We start from the raw sequence: 18,526 nt of genomic DNA, 5'->3' as shown, positions 1-18,526 counted from the left end.
TTCTGCAGTAACATTCCACTGGAGCTGCTTTTCTGCTGTGGCACTTCGTTCCATTCCTACTATTAAATTACATTCGATTCATGCACAGTATGTACTCTCATGAATTGAAGCAACATAAGTTAGAGTCCCTAACCCTGCCACATCACGAACTCAACCATTTTTATGCATCAAAGAATCCTTCAATTAAATGTCATTTCTAGGACCCATCTCCTATGGTTCGTGGATATCAAAATTGTCAACTTACTCCTTCCTTGAAGTGCGCACATAACTAAATATTCCATACCCTTTAACATCATGAAAAGGAACATAGCATCCCTGCTTTGCCTCTTTTCCAATTGCGCATTCTCATGCTAGTCGCCATCTCTTCACATCCATAAAGTGCGGTCTTGAAAGTGTAAAAGTCGTACCGAGCCAACCATTGCCTGTCCACGCATCTCAGTCCTCTAAGACCACAGCAGAAATATTATACGCGAGTAGAAAAGGTAACCAAGGCAATGTTCCGCGCTCCACCGCTAACGGGTCAATTGGGTCGGACCGACCGCCGTTTCATCCATTCCAATTACTTCATCTGATCCAGTACAAACAGGCATGTGGTCAGCACACCACTCTCCTGATTGTGATCTGGTTTCTCGACCTTGGTCGTGTAGCTCCTTAATTGACCTCGCAAGGCTGATTGCATTCAGTACCAGTATTCCACCAAGCAAAAGTCCCTGGCAGTGCCTGGAATCGAACACCGGTCCTCTGAATGGCAGTCAGCCGCACTAACCACTCAGCTATAGAGGTGAGAAGTACACTAAAAGTATTATCTTAAAATTTAAGCATAAAATTACAGTTATTTTTCATCTTAAATGCAAAGGACACCTAAAAAACGGTAACTCACGAAGCAATATGCTTCGAAGCAGCAAGAATCTATAAAAAAACAGCATAGTATTTGGATTTCAGTGGTGATGGGGTGACCAGACTACTTGTAGTTTTGACCTATCATAAACATTCAGACGTTGATAATGCTTACTACCACTGTAAGTGGACTGCTCTTGTGTTGACAGTGCCGAGTTTGAACTGGATAAATACATTATTTGGTTTTCAGCAAAAGCTTTCCTTTTCTGACCACATGCCTATTAGTAGCTAGTGGCTTTAGTAGTTAGAATGTTTTATTTAGCTGGCAGTAATGACGATCGCTGTATTGCAGTAGTTCGGGTAATGAAGATTTTTGTTAGGTGAGTGCTTAATTAAATGTATAGGTTATAGTTAAGATTTCTTTTTAGTCAGGGCCATTCTTTTGAATTAATTTACTTGAAGTCAGGCTGCAATTTTTTTGAGCAGTCAGACTGCGTTGCACTAAAATATTGTGGGTCAGTGTTGAAATGATAAGAGAAAGTAGGTTCAGTACGTTCAGTTTTACTCAGCTTTTTCAGAATCAAATAACGTAGAAGTTTCATCTTCTCAGTCATTCAGCAATTTAAGTACAGACACACACATTTAAATGAAGAAGTTTCACCACTTCTGCAGTACGTGAAACAGAATACAGCGTTAGTCACCTACTTCTCACAAATTCTTCTTCTTCAGACACTGAATTTCACTCCCATGGCAATCACATTAAGTCACAGCCAGCTGTGATCACAAACACTGTTGTCTCATAATACTGCACTTAACCTAACCCATGACTTACAAGGACAATTGTAATACCTTCTTACCACACATAAGACAGTTAAAGAAACCCAGAATAGCAGATTAGGAAGAAGAAAGAAATCCACAGCTTGCCCTAAAATGCCATACTGGTTAAGAATGAATCTATAGAGCGGCTAATTCAGTAGGGATTCTGTCTTTCTGATTATAAGGCTTCAGATCTGTAATGTTTCTGAGATCGAGCTCTTTAGCGGAGCTGCGATACGTCAACCTTTGGATAGTACGACCTCGAAGAAACCATTATAAATCACCTACAATTTCTTTATTTCAGCGTTTATATGGTTCAATGTCTTTTTGATAGTTACTAAATCTTACTTCAACGCTGGCGGACTTTTCTTTTTTTTCTCTCATCGACTTTCGTTTTCAAAATTTCCTTAACCAACCTGTTCTCTTGATGTAAGGTCATTCTCTAATTACTGGAAACAGTGCTTCCTCAATTTTCTGAAAGAAGCGAATATGACTGGCGCAAAATAAATGCTTTTTGTAACAGTGTGTATTTCACAAACTGTTTAGTTCTTCCATTGTTGTTTCAATAATGTTACTTTGCAGAAAGTACCCAGAAGTCTGAACACAGTTTCGTTACTTCTTTCCAAATATCTCTGGAATGTTATAGAAACGTTGATGGCGGGTATTCATCAGAAACAAGGGCATCGTTATGAGCGCCACAGGGAAGTATGATAGGATCGCTCTTATTGCCTAAATAAAGAAATGATCTGTTGCACAGAGTGAGCAGGAATCTGAGGCTGTTTCCTGATGCTGCAGTGGTGTTCATGGAGGTTCCGTCGTTGAGTGACTGTAGGAGGACACAAGATAACTTACACAAAATTTCTATTTGGTGTGATGAATGGTATCTATCTCCAAATGCAGAAAAATGTAAGTTAATGCAGCTAAGCAGGATAAACAATCCTATAATATCCGAATACAGCATTAGTATTGCGCTAGTTGACACAGTCCTCTCGAGTAAATACCTAGAAGTAACGCTGCAAAGCGATATGAACTCGAACGAGCTTGCAAGGATTGTAATAGGGAAGGCGAATCGTCGACTTCGTTTTGTTGGAAGAATTATCGGAAAGTGTGGTTCATCTGTAAAGAATGCCGCCTATAGAACAATAATGCGATCCATTCTTGAGCTGTGCTTCAGTGTTTGGGATCCAGGGCAGGTCGGATTAAAGGAAGACGTTGAAGCAATTAAGAAATGGGCTTGTGGAGTTGTTACCAGTAGGTGCGACAACTCGCATATATCACGGAGATGCTTCGGGGACTCAAGTGGAAATCCCTCGAGGGAAGGCGACGTTATTCTCGAAGAACATTATTGACAAAATTTGAAGAACAGGTATTGGAAGCTGACTGCAGAGCGATTCTGTTACCGCCAACGAACATTTCTCATGCAGAGCACAAAGATAAGAAAAAGTAGGGCTTCTACAGAGGCATATACACAGTCGTTTTTCCTCCCTCTATTTGCGAATGGAACAGGAAATTACCAATAGTGGTAAAAGGTACCCTATGGTACGTAACATATGGTGACTTGTGGGGTATTTATGTAGATGTAGAGATGTGTTCCATAACGGGACAATAGTGTTGTTGCACTCCATAATGTAGGAATAGTCGTATACCTGGATACGACCTGCTGACATTTCTTTGATCATTGCGTTGTATTGTATTGTACTGAACCGGGAATCTAGAAATGACGGAGACGCTTCGTGCAACAGGCTATAGCAGTCCACTCACCCCACCGCCGCCCACACCAGACGAGTGTAACCCCAATGTTTGCGTGGTAGTGTAATGATGGTGTACGCGTACGTGGAGAAAGTGTTTGCGCAGCAATCGCCGACATAGTGTAACTGAGGCGAGATAAGGGGACCAGCCGGCATTCGCCGAGGCAGATGGAAAACCGCCTTAAAAACCATCCACAGACTGGCCGGCACACCCGACCTCGACATTAATCCGCCGGGCGGATTTATGCCGGGGACCAACATGTCTTCCTGCCCAGAAAGCAGTACGCTGGACCGCACGGCTAACCGGGCGGGCTCTTTGACCATTACTCTAACAAAACTCTAGCTTCGAACTCCTTAACTGTCTGCCAGACCCCTGCAGCTTGTGCTCCCCATAAAAAGGATTCACGACTTAGTGGTTCAGTTAAACCATATCTTCTCCTTTTCATTACAATATCTGGGTAAAACATCTCTAAAATATTTGAAAAAATCCACAGGGTAAATTAATCATGCTGGATCAAAGAAAATTCATAAGTTCAGCTAGACTGCTTTCCACCGTCACAGTCACTGACCCCGATGTCAAAACACCGACACACTGCTCTACATTTCGGTTAGCGTCTTTCAGAATATCTACTTAGTTCCAGATCTTCACGTATTGTGACTTATTGCACCTACTACTGAATTAATCAGTATTCTAAAGATGAATAAATTCCTGTACAATCCTTCTCTATCTGTCTGTGCTTCCTAGTACAATTATCGCCAACCTTTCCCATCTGTTCATTGCAATGATTCTCCGTTACCTGAACTGTAACGTTACAATCACTTTCGTTTTACGAAACTTAATTTATTAACTTTTTCTTCCGAATGCGAAATTTTTTTTGGATCCCCACCTACATGGCAAGAAATGAGAAAATAATAGAAGTAAAAGCTCGCAAGGAAACAATGAGGAGCTCATTTTTTTCCACATGCTGTTCGAGTGTCCTTGAATGGCTAAGAAGTAGTCTGACTGTAGTTCTGTGTACCCTCTGCCAAGCACTTAAGTGAAAATTGCAGCACACACTGCGCATCAATACTAAAGGATCATTTTCGAAATCCCGTAGTTGTCTACCATTGCGAAATTTGAAATTTGGCTCGAAAGTGTTAACAGCCCTCCTCTGTAGTGGTGCATAGACCTGGCGCCCTGCATCGTCACCCCCAGGCTCGACAACGCTTCAAACAGCGCAAGGTCGACACATACAAGAAAAAAGGCCAGAACTCAGAAGTTAATGTGACGTGTAAGGTGGGTTAATGATATCACATTGGCATCAAGTTACACCACAATTCTACCCAACGCTGCAGTGGTCGTGCCACACGATTGGAACGTCGTCACAACTTCGCTTATCCACATTTCAGCCCCTCTTTTGTTGCATCTGCGATGGAGGTCACAATAGCAACACCCAGCACTGAAATCACACGAGTGGCAGAAGAAAAGGTTTCAGACGCACCGCCACTCAGAATCGACACGAAAAGGCCGCAGGGCATAAAGGGTGTCAAAGAAACCACCCCTTTCGTTGGGGCGTTGACTGCCGCACAATTTTCGGTCGGAAACGACGGTTCTTAGTGCGATGAGACACGGAACGACGTTTTTGATAACCTTTGACACTGTTCACACACCTGGACGTTTCAACCCCTCTCTAAGGACGTTGTGGGGCGTCAACTCCATCGAACGCCATCGCATCACTTTGGAAGCAGTGCCACCGCAATTTTTGCTGTCGTGTACATGTTGGAACCACTACTGACCGTTCAAAAATCATTCGACGAAATTCGAATGTGATCCAAAGCAGCAGAGGGTGCCTCTCCTTTTTCAGCACATCGGTTTCACGCCCTCCTGTAATGTGATCACAGAGGGGTGTGACACTGACACTTGCATGAATACACTTGACCACTTTACTACCCCCCCTTTCCTGAAGCTAATTGTCTATAGGCGTCCAGGACTACTCCGAAAATATTATCTGTAAAGGTACATTTTTAAAATTGTCAATAAATGTGGGTGTCTTCCAACAAGGTTGTTTTCGAACTGGATGTCTTAGGGGACCCCTTTTCCGTGTAATTCACGCATGTTTCAATGTCGCATTCATCCTTGATCAATCATGAGGGCTGAAAAGAATAAGCATCCTTCGGTGTTTTGGATCATGTTCAAATTTCATTGAATGATTTTGAACTGTCCCTATTAATTCCAAGCAGTAATTGATAGCAAAAACAACAGTCACAATTCTCTTGAAAGGGTGTGATCACATTCAGTGTGGTTGCAGCCCCATAATATCCTTACAGAGGACTGAATCGTTTGGGGCGTCAAAGATCGCTGTCCTGTTGCCCACTGCACTGATAACTGTCGTTTTCGATGGAAAAATTTGAGAGAATCAACGCACCAGCGAAAGGGGTTTTCACTAACGCCCTTTATTCCAGCGCCTTAGCCCATTTAGTGTCGGTTCTGAGTGGCGGTATGTCGGAAATCTGTTCCTCGGCCAGGCATAAGAAAAACGCGTGATTTTATTGCTGGGTGTCAGTAGGGGGACAAAGCTGCCACGAGCGCTTTTTGTAGTGTGGGTTGCTGCATCAGGGGCAGGCTTGCCCCTGAGTGCATACCTGCCCCTGATGCAGGCAACCCGCACTAACAAAACGCTCTCATGGCAGCTTTGTCCCCCTACTGGTGTCGCCATTGGGACCTCCATCGCAGAAGTGTCAAAAGAAGGAGTGAAATGTGGTTATGAGGCGATGTGACGACCTTTCCGTCACATGACATGCCCACGATGGCACTGGGCAGTATTGTGGAGAAATTTGGTGCCGATATGATATTATTAACCTACCTTACGTGTCACAAGAACTTCTGAGCTCTGACCATTTTCGAATATGTCAATATCTTGTTGTTTGAGACGTCATCGAGCCCAAGATGTATGTCGCAGGGCGGAACGCTTTTGCATCATTACAGAGGATGGTTGGAAAGATGTTTGTGCCAAATTTCAGACTTATGCATCGTAACAGGAAACAATTAAGGCATTTTGAAAAACTGTTCCTTCAATTGTTTCCCACAGTGTAGTTTGCATGGTAGGTTAGATCGAGATGCTTCTGCAAATGAATATACATGTTGATAACCAATCAGGTTGTTCTGTCTTGTCTTCTCCTGTTTAATTAAAATCACAGAATACAACCAGCAATGCTGATATTTTGTCTAGCGATCGACAGGAGAACTGCACAGTTGCTGTATTTGTCTCTAAATAAGAAGCCACCAGCTTCAGGTAGAAAGCATCCTGTGATTATCGTAAACACCTTGGTGATCAGTTATGTAAATACACTATGTAACAAAGTTAAAACGGCTTTATTTATTAAAAATAAACAGTCTGATGATGGGTTCTATGCGAAACGCGCCAGGTAAAGTCAATGGTTTATCAGCTGGTGGCTTGTTATTTAGTGACTAATAAAGCAGTTGCATAGTACTCCTATTGATATGGTCACATTCCGTCTGCGCTACTTCATGTCACAACTACAAGTTGTTTGACGCTGTTTCTCTAGATACTCCTTTGAGTACACTAAAAAAGGTCCTTATCAGATCTGTAATTAACATACATAGTTAGATGTTTAGTATGTGGTGGCCATATAGGCGTACTACACTAGTGTCGCGGGCGCAGATGGAGGTGGTCATTCACCCGGAGTTAGCGTCTCCGTCGTAGGGGTCGTCCAGTTACGACAAAATGTAAGAAAGGTCGCTGGCACAGTTCTTACACGTGCCGGCAACTTCCCCAAGCAGCTAGTCCCGATTAACATTCTTTCTGTACCGACTATTGGGATGGTTGATGGGCTTATGACGTACGAGCCGTTTGGTGTTGCATGTCTTGAGTTTCTGTTATGTCCTTTCCATGTAGAATCTGTACCATAAAGTTCGGTCCAGAGACACTTCTGAGTAGCTTCCTAATCATGCAGCTTCCTAACCGTATCCTGTTTCTGAAGTACAGTATATCGCCTTCTCAAATGTCGTACGCTGATTGACAGTTACTGAGGAACAGAGACATTATTGGACAGGAATAATTCAGACAATGATAGACAACATGAAACATAGTATGTACGTAACAGAAGTAAAGTGGCACATTTATAACGGAAAATGGATTGTATTCCACCACTTTGGAAACCAGGATAACAGACATAATGTTCATGTTTGAAACAGGTCAGACTCCCAACATAAAGGTCAATATCAGACCCTTAGTAAGGACTATCCCATCCTCGGGCACTAATGCACATTTTGCTCCTGGTATTCATGCTGACTATCAAGCGGATCCACTCCTCTCTCAAGGTGGTTTTCAGTTTTTGCGCGGTTCGGAGAGGGGGTATCCGTTAAGAAACATGTCAGACAAGAGCATCCCAGGCATGCTGTATAGGGTTTTGGTCCAGGAAATATGCAAGCCATTCCACACGTTCAATATCTTCACTTTCCAGTGTGTCCGACACCACAGCGGTCCTGTGCGGAGGCGCTTTGTCGTCCATAAACAGAACGTCGGGACCTACGGCACCCATAAACAGACGGACATGATGCCGAATGACGTCCCAGCAATAACAATGTGCTGTAACGGAACGTCGCGCAAAGATTCGTATCGATGTTCGGCTGCTGTGCGTAATGCGTGCCTAGGCCATATCGATGACGTTCATGAACATTCTGCTGTGTGTAACGAGTTCCGCTCTCTCTGTCCACACTAACTGGTGGCTAGAATCAGTTGCCACAATGAAGCGGGATTCGTCGGACAACATAGTTCTGGACCACTGTTGCTGGCCTCAATCAACGTGCTCCCTGCACCAACGAATTCTTTTTCGATGATAGTGTGGTTGAAGTGGGATGAATTTAAGTTTCGGAGCATACAACCCTACCTTAATGCAATCATCACGAAACGATTACCGAGCAAGGTGGCGGAGCGGTTAGCACACTGGAGTCGCATTCGGGAGGACGACGGTTCAATCCCGCGTCCGGCCATCCTGATTTAGTTTTTCCATGATTTCCCTAAATCGCTGCAGGCAAACGCCGGGATGGTTCCTTTGAAACGCCACGGCCGACTTCCTTTCCCGTCCTTTCCTATTTCGATGAGACCGATGACCTCGCTGTCTGGTCTCCTCCCCCAAAACAACCATAACGAAACGGTTCTGTCAGAGACATGCGTAGCAGTAGCGTCTGTAAGATCTGCAGAGATTATGTCTGTTCCTTTTCGCCACTAGGGCTACGTATCGATCCTCTTTGCCGTGTGGTGGTTCGTTTGCCACCATCGGCAGGCTTTCGCATAGCAGTTCCATATTCAGTGGCCTTCTTTAATTGCGAGATGACACTTCGGACACAGCCATTACTTTGGCTACAGTAATGACACTCTGATAGCCTTCGAGCCGTCTAGCTGCTCGTCCACGGTTGTAAGCAGTCAAATGATGTCTTGCAGACATGTTGCCATGCCACATGGAATGCCGGACTAATCGGTTCCACAGTAACTTTTGTCGAACAGCATACAGCATGAATTGTCGAATGCATACAGAGCGTACGGTAACAGGTCTCGCTGCAGTTACCACGTCTCGTTCTCTACATTTACTTTTGCTATCGTTGATCAGGTGTTCCGTAGCAGTTGTCGGTTGTTCAGTAGCAATTGGCAGTTGTTCTTCAGCAATTGTCAAGTAGAATGTTTTAATGTAGATGTTGGCACGACTTTCTATAAAGCTAGCAACACGCCAAAGATTCTCACGGTTATCACTAAGTATCTACGGCGGGGCGACTTGTTTATACTGGGCTGGTGACTAAGTTCGTAGCATTTTTCCATAAGTTTAATAAAGACGACAGATGCACATAACAGATACTTTAGTCATCAATAACATATTCTCCTTCACTACTTACAACAGTCTGCCATCGCTGGGTAACTTTTCGATTCCGCGACAACAGAAAGCACTTACTTTTGAAGCTAAAAACAGGTCAAGCCATGTTCGCACCTCATTTTCATTCGACAATGAAGTTCCTTGAAGGTTGTTTAATAGAGAGCGGAAAAGGAGAAAATCTGAGTGCAAAAAATGAGGTGAATAATGTGGGTGGGGAATGACTACCCAATCCATCAACTGTATAGTGTTCTTCGTCAGACTAGACGTTTCACTTTCTGACAATAAATGTCGGAAGTGGTGGTGACACCTCGTGGAAGCAATTAGCACTACATCACACCGTCGCTGTTCCACCAGGTGCATAACATCACCTTCTTCCGGTGCGCGTAGGTCTTCATACTGGGAGTTGTTGTTTGTGCTCAACAATTCCTTTCTTATCCTTACGTTAGCATAAAGACGCCATTTTTCGTCACCAATAACGATACACGAATGGTCGGTGATACTTACGAGTCAATTGTTGACGAGGAAGCAGAGATACACATATCTCCACCAGCCGATTTTTGAGATTTTGACTTAGAGCATGCAGTACCCATACATCCGACTTTTGAATCACCCCCAATTGCACGCTGATGTCGCACGGAAGTGGAATGACCTCAGTTCATGACATTTTCCAGGTCTGTGGTACCCTGAAGTGGATCACTGTGGATTAATGCGTTTAACCGAACTACACTGAAGCGTCAGAGAAACTGGTATAGGCATGTGTATTCAAATACAAAGACAAGTAAACAGGTAGAATACGGCGCTGCGGTCGCCAACGCCTATATAAGACAACAAGTGTCTCGCGCAGTTGTTAGATCGGTTACTGCTGCTGCAATGGCAGGTTATCAAGATTTAAGGCGAGACGGAAGGCCATTTTCATCTCTATTCTTCCAATGCTACACTTTTCAAAAGAACTATAAGTGATAAAACAATGAAATTTTTACTGCATATACAGGCTGTTACAAAAAGGTACGGCCAAACTTTCAGGAAACATTTCTCACACACAAATAAAGAAAAGATGTTATGTGGACATGTCTCCGGAAACGCTTAATTTCCATGTTAGAGCCCATTTTAGTTTCGTCAGTATGTACTGTACTTCCTCGATTCAGCGCCAGTTGGCTCAATTGAAGGAAGGTAATGTTGACTTCGGTGCTTGTGTTGACATGCGACTCATTGCTCTACAGTACTAGCATCAAGCACATCAGTACATAGCATCAACAGGTCAGTGTTCGTCACGAGCAGATTCGGTGACCGATGGATTGGTAGAAGCGGACCAATTCCATGGCCTCCACGCTCTCCTGACCTCAACCCTCTTGACTTTCATTTATGGGGGCATTTGAAAGCTCTTGTCTACGCAACCCTGGTACCAAATGTAGAGACTCTTCGTGCTCGTATTGTGGACGGCTGTGATACAATACGCCATTCTCCAGGGCTGCGTCAGCGCATCAGGGATTCCATGCGACGGAGGGTGGATGCATGTATCCTCGCTAACGGAGGACATTTTGAACATTTCCTGTAACAAAGTGAAGTCACGCTGGTACGTTCTGTTTCTGCCTGTTTCCAGTCCATGATTAATGTGATTTGAAGATAAGTAATAAAATGAGCTCTAACATGGAAAGTAAGCGTTTCCGGACACATGTCCACATAACCTATTTTCTTTCTTTGTGTGTGAGGAATGTTTCCTGAATGTTTGGCCGTACCTTTTTGTAACACCCTGTATATAACATATATGCCTCAATTTACAAGTAAAATGAACATAATACCGCTTATGGTTTAGAAGAAAAAAATTGAACTCAGACAGAAGAACATATTGTAAATGTTCCGATTTCTCCATGTGGCATTCCATTTTCTGGCTTCTACAATTGCACTCACTATCTCCAAATGACAAAATGACAATCTGTAAACTCAAATAGCAACGGTGAACTACAAAAAATATAAATAAATCGATAGTAACCGCAATAACAACATGCGAAACTGAAATGCTATTAATATGTAGCGATACAGAAAAAACTTAGTTTTGCATCAGAGCAACACGGAATGAGATACCGTCATATCTGTCATCCAGACTCAGTCAGGCGCTTTGACCAGCAAGGCTAGAGTCGCTTGTTTTAGCAGAGGTGTCAGTCCTGTCTCCTACATTTCACTGTTTACATTCCCGCAAATGTAATAATATTGCACATGCAGTCTTTCCAGTGCTGCAGTTACAATGGTCAGCAATGCAGTTGCATGATTTGGAGACGTGGTTAGTTCCAGACAGAAGAGAGTCCTTATGGAAGAGCCGCCGGTGACTCGGGCGGCGGTGGCGCGGCAGCAGCTGCCGCCTCCAGGATGGGGTCCGCTGGCTGCGAGCCCCGGTGGTTTACCGGAGAGTCGGCCAGCGGCCGGCTGACTCGGCGTGGAGCGGAGTGGCGTCCTTCGGCGGACCGGTTCGGCTTGGCGCGGGCTATCGTCGTTAAACTGAAGAGATAATTCTCGGGGAGGCGATCCTTTGCCTGGGAACCGGGAGTTAAGTTCCATACATTCCTCGGCAGACAAATTTGAGGAGCGCCGGCGAGGACTCGCCGACCGTTTTTCTGGCCCGGCCGGCCGCCGCTGCAGGGGCTGGGCTGCTCCCAGACGCCGCGGCTGCGCCACGAGGCGTTCGCGGGGTGTTTGCGAGTGCCGCGCGTGGCCACCGTTTCCACTTCTCCGTTACTACCGAGAAGAACACGGCAAGTGCTGTGACCCGATTTCCCGGAAACTTCCCTCAGTTTAAGAGGAGTCAAAATAAGTGAAGACGCGTCTTGATTTACCCGTTGATCGAAATGGCTCTGAGCACTACGGGACTTAACATCTGAGGTCATCACTCCCCTAGAACTTAAAACTACTTACACCTAACCAACCCAAGGACATCACACACATCCATGCCCGAGGCAGGATTCGAACCTGCGAGCGTAGCGGTTCCTCGGTTCCGGACTGAAGCGCCTAGAACCGCTCGGTTCTGACAAACAAGGATCGAAGTTTTCGAGGTATTGTGTGCGGCTGCTAGCGGACGATTTCGTCAGCCGAAATGGTGGCACAGTGGCCAGCATAGAGCTCTCTCAGTTTTCCGCCCCGTGTTTGAAACTCGATTAAAGTTTTTTTCATTTTATTTGTTTTTTTTTATATTTCTTTTTCATTTATCTACCAAAGTCCGTAGAAGGTCACTACTCGAATGTTTCTTATCATCTACATCTACATCTACATGGACAATCTGCAAATCACATTTAAGTGCCTGACAGAGGGTTCATAGAACCACCTTCACGATTCTCTATTATTCCAATCTCGTATAGCGCGCGGAAACCACCTTCACGATTCTCTATTATTCCAATCTCGTATAGCGCGCGGAAAGAATGAACACCTATATCTTACCGTACGAACTCTGATTTCCCTTATTTCATCGTGGTGATCGTTCCTCCCTATGTAGGTCGGTGTCAACAAAATATTTTCACATTCGGAGGAGAAAGTTGGTGATTGGAATTTCGTGAGAATATTCCGTCGCAACGAAAAGCGCCTTTCTTTTAATGACGTCCATCCCAAATCATGTATCATTTCTGTGACAGTCTCTCCCATATTTCGCGATAATACAAAACGTGCTGCCTGTCTTTGAACTTTTTCGATGTACTCCGTCAGTCCTATCGGGTAAGTGTCCCACACCGCGCAGCAGTATTCTAAAAGAGGACGGACAATCGTAGTGTAGGCAGTCTCCTTAGTAGATCTGTTCCATTTTCTAAGTGTCCTGCCAATAAAACACAGTCTCTGGTTAGCCTTCCCAACAACAGTTCCTATCTGTTCCTTCCAATTTAAGTTGTTCGTAATTGTAATACCTAGGTATTTAGTTGAATTTACGGCCTTTAGATTAGATTGATTTATCGTGTAACGTAAGTTTAACGAGTTTCTTTTAGCACTCATGTGGATAACCTCACACTTTTCGTTACTCAGGGTCAACTGCCACTTTTCGCACCATTCAGATATCTTGGATAAATCGTTTTGCAGTTTGTTTTGGTCTTCAAGTTAGGGACTGGAGAGCGTTGTATTAATTGTTAAATTACTGTTGGGTTTCACAACAAGTATCATACATTTATTATACAGGGTGTATCAAATAGAATCATCTGATTTGCCACGTCTATATTTCTGAAACTATAAACATGAACAATGAATTTTGTTTTTTGATGAACGGGAAACTCAAAAAATAAAATTTCATACCTTTTCACAGGTGTTCAATATGCCCCCTTGAGATGACGGCTTATGTAAATGCAATATTCAAATTGGTCCCACACTGCACAGAGCATGTCATGAGTTACAACTGGCACAGCTGCTGTTATGCAATGTCTCAGTTCATCCATTGTTGTTGGTAACGGAGGCACTTCAACAGTCTTTTATAAGCCTCCACAAAAAATAATCACATACAGTATGTCCGGTGATCTCGTAGGCCAGTAATGCAAGGCTAAATCATTCGGTCCACTGCGACTGATCCATCGTTCAGTAATCCTTTGATTTAAAAATACCCGCATTTCCAGATGCCAGTGTGCCGCTACCCCATCCTGTTGGTAAATCAGGTCGTTCGAATCAGCCTCCAACTGTGGGAAAAGAAAGTTCTCACGCGTATCGAGATATGTGCTTCCTGTGACAGTGTTCTCGGCAAAGAAAAATGGACCATACACCTTTTCCCGTGAAATTGCACAAAACACATTAAATTCTGTAGAGCCCCTCTCATGTAAAACTTCATGTAGCTGTTCCGTACCCCACATTCTCACACTGTGACAGTTCACTTTTCCATTTAAATGGAATGTTGCCTCGTCACTAAACATTAAGCGTGGAAGAAAACTGTCATTCTCCATCTCGCAAGAAACGAAATTACAGAACTCCACACGTAGCTGTTTGTCACCTTCACAAAGAGCTTGCAGTAGCTGAATTTTGTACGGTATCGTTTGTAGACGTCGACGCAACACATGCCAGGCGGACACAGCGGACATGCTGAGCTGTCGAGCTGCACGGCAACGGATTTCTGCGGACTCCTCGTGAAACTATGGCGGATGCGTTCGACGTCTGCCTCAGACACTCGGGGACGGCCCGGCGATTTGCCTTTATACAAACAACTTGTTTCTCGGAATTGTTTATGTCATCGTCTAATGCTCTGTGCTGTAGGAGGATCCACAACATACCTAGTACGAAAGTCACGCTTAGCAGTTATTACTCCTCCGCACTGCGTAAAACGTAGAACACAAAACGCTTTCTGTTGTCCCGACACCATTTTTGCTAGAACTGAAGTGGGCGCACACTGCTGCTACCTAGCGGGAGCCGTGTAAGACTCTAGATTTGCTGTTCCCAACGGTAAATCGTTCACGCACCTATTTCAAATAACATGTTATGATTTTCTTAAAGCTGATTATCCTTTTTGATCCACCCTGTACATATACAATATACCTGTGTCTGGCATTTGCAGGGGTCACAAACCTTTTAAAATCTCATATTCTTATATTTCATTCTTATACTAATTCTTATATTTTATTGTTCTGTTTATTCTTCAGAAAGATTTGGTGCAATCCTTGGCTGATACCGATCAGAGAATCATTGGAAACATAGGAATTCCAAACACCACGAGCGTCCCACGAAGGCAGGTTTCACGCAGGGACATTTCTTCGTATGAATGTCAGTCGGAAAAGAAACGTCGTAAATATTGCTGATGATTTCACAAGTTGGCAATAACTTCGTTGCAAGCCAAACATAACAGACCACTTCATCGAAAACAGGCGCTTGCAACTAATAGTGAATAAAGGTACTTTACAGGAATTTCAAATAATTTTCTCGTTAATTCAATTTCTTAGTTCAATCACCAGACGTACAATTAAGAGACGAATAAAGACAACGTTTTTTCAGAATACGTTCAACATTCGCATAATAATGTACAACGTACGTGGGTAGTAGATACATGAGAAAAAAACGAATAAAAATAATAATCGGCTTTAGAACGCGGGACACAAAACTGTGTCATCGCTTCAGCTGAACTGCTTACTCGCTAAAAGACACATAAAATACCTCGGAAACTTTGACCGTCGTTCGCTTATTTTGCCACCTTTTCCACTGAGCGAAGTTTCTGGGAACTCGGACTTGTGTTCTTCTCGTCAGCACCAATTAAGCAACCACCGACTGTGTACCACGAACCTACTGCACAACAGAATTTCTCAGTAGATTTGCTTGCGTTCATGAGTCTGAATCACTATTCCAAATTATATTCGTAAAAACGTTAAAGTAAATAGAAACATTTCTTTAATGATTTTGCATATATTCATATAGGCTACATACATAGACAAATGTTTTGCATCTCCCGATATATTATGCAACGTTGTTGCTACTTTGACTGTTCCTGTACCGATCTGAAAGTCACACCCTGAAGTTATTTAACATTCACACAGTTACCTACGAGTGAATATCCGCACCAGAGCGAGCAGCAACGTTTCTGTTGAAAGTAAAGCACCCGTAGGTAGCATCAGAAACGTCTGCGGAAATGTAGAGAGAATGCGCCACGAAGGACAATCGCGAACAATGGTCGGATCTGTATCACCATGTTATACGGAAAAAAGCTTTTCAGCCTGTTAAGTTACTCTACTTGTTCACCGGAGTCAAAGTAATGTGGTGCGGAGATGGAATCGGTTCCAAATGACGGGCAGTATTGAGGATCTGCACCGCGGAGGCCGTCCACCTTCGACACGTGCACAGGATGTTCGACATCTACGACTATTTGAGTGAAAGGGACCTCGATCGGAGCGCTCCATAACTGAATTGGGCGTTCGAAGAGGCCGCAGCGCGTCACGTATCGCATCAAAGCGTTAGGAGACGATTCCATGATGCGAATATCCATTCATGACAACCATGGCGAGCGCACCATAGACTCCGTTGCAAATGGGCAAGGAATCATGCAGAATGGACGCTCCAGGATTACCGTCATGTGTTATAAAAACTATGATCTATCTGTACACAGATAATCGCAGACAGCGTGTGTGGAGACAACCCGGTAATATCGCACGCCTCCAACACTGTGTCCAACTTACGGAGATGGTATAGTAATCCTCTCGGATGAATTGCATGAGTCCGCCGTACATCCCTAATGGTTGCTGGCAGTCTCAGTGTCCTAAAATAAACCGTCGAGATCCCGCAACAAATAGTAGACCCTGCCGCCAACATTTTGATGAGAAATTCGACTTTATGGATGATAACTCGCGTGCTCATCATGTTGTTCTCGTGAACACATCCTTCAGCATGTGAAGGTCACCAGAATCGAGTTGCTTGCCCTTTCACCAGACACGAATCCAATCGAACAAGATTGGGGTCGGTTGTGCTGTTTTTGGAACCCGACATAAAAAAAAGAATGGTTCAAATGGCTCTGAGCACTATGAGACTTAACTTCTGAGGTCGTCAGTCCCCTGGAACTTAGAACTACTTAAAACTAACTAACCTAAGGACATCACACACATCCATGCCCGAGGCAGGATTCGAACCTGCGACCGTAGTGGTCACGCGGTTCCGGACTGTAGCGCCTAGAACTGCTCGGCCACTCCGGCCGGCAACCCGACATCGACCACATACTCTGAGCGAGATGCGCAGAACCGCCGATGAAGAATGGAACACTTTAGATAAGGACTGGCTTGACGACTGCATCGATGATCTACCTTGACGGCTTCAAGCCTGAATCCAAGCAAGGGGACGTTCCACCACGTACTGGAGCGCTGTCCATGAGAGACTGACGATTTTGACTTTACGTGAATGTTTTTTTTTTCCTTAATTTTGTGATCTGAACAAATAGCCAGTGGATATGTACCCGTGCCTCAGAGTCAATTTTTAATTTATGTGCCGCGAATATCGAAATAAGGGTTTCATGCAAAACTTGGTGTGTGTGTGTGTGTGTGTGTGTGTGTGTGTGTGTGTGTGTGTGTGTAGGCACTGAAAAAACATACCATTTTTATGCACCAGCTGACATGTTGCACACAATAACTGCAACGTTTTTACTATCCACAATTAGGGCGATACATAAATGCTCAACAAATTGTGGTGGAAACGTACAAAGACGTCTTTGTCAATCGTGAAGATGCTTACTGACGAAATAGCAATACCCAGAATTCCAAGACGATTTACGAAATGTTATTTCGTTGTTACACAGGAGGTGTAACAACATACAAACACTGCAACAAGTTCATATGAACGTGGGTTCGAAAGTCTTTCGTTTTGGAGATGTGGCAGAAGTTCTCTGTAGTGACATCTGGTTGAGTATTTTACTTCAAATGTCAATTTCTACTCATTTACTTATTTACAGTTAATCATGGCACTTGTTTCGTTTTCTCTGATTATCATTTGTTCTGTTGTAGAGTAACTTTCATAACATCACAGCGATGTATTCAGTGTCTCAAATAGTAGACACGCTTTACATGTACGGACTAGCAAATGCAATGCCTACAGACCACATCAGCTTTATGTTCAAAGTTACCCGGGGAGGCTCTTACTTTGAACAAGAAAGTCTGTACGACCTCACAAACCTTTCCAGACACACGCTAATTTGAGAGGACTGTTGGAGGTGGCGGAAGACCACGTGAAGGTTCTTTGTGCTGTAAATGAAACTCCATCAACTAGTACAAGGAGCAATGGGAGAAGGAGAGGCATTAACCACACGACGATTTGAAACATTCTGCATGAAAATCTTCTGTGCCCGTAGAGCCTTCAACGGATGCAATGTTAAAATGACGCAAAGTTTCACGCAAGAATAACTTCCAGTCAAAGCATGTGCTGTATTTCTTGGGTTCTTAGCATGTACCTTATTCAAGGGTAATGCTGGATTTTCACACGATTAGATCTCCACATATCATAACAGTCGCATTGGGCTCATGAAAACCGTCATGATGTGCGACAAGGCAGGCATCAACAGACTCACAAGGGGACCGTCAGAAACACAAAAAACAGATTTTGATGGGTCTCGCATATGTTGTAGAGGGACATTCCCTGAGTACGAGGCTATCTGCTTTTTTAGCGACGGTCTTGGTTTTCGAGAAAATTGATTTTGAAGTTCACTGCACGCTGTAATGCACGTAACGTTAGCATTGTTCCAACAAAGAGAGAGTGACGCAGCGGTTAAGGTCTACAGCTACCCCATTGGAGGTACTGTATTCGGGTCCTTTCCATGTTTTTGCTAATTTTTTAAAATCAGAATAGTC

The sequence above is a fragment of the Schistocerca cancellata genome, chromosome 2 (assembly GCF_023864275.1).
Source record: "Schistocerca cancellata isolate TAMUIC-IGC-003103 chromosome 2, iqSchCanc2.1, whole genome shotgun sequence".
In the NCBI taxonomy this organism is placed as follows: Eukaryota; Metazoa; Arthropoda; class Insecta; order Orthoptera; family Acrididae; genus Schistocerca; species Schistocerca cancellata.
The sequence above is the reverse complement of the archived record's forward strand: the minus strand, read 5'-3'. Positions refer to the sequence as shown.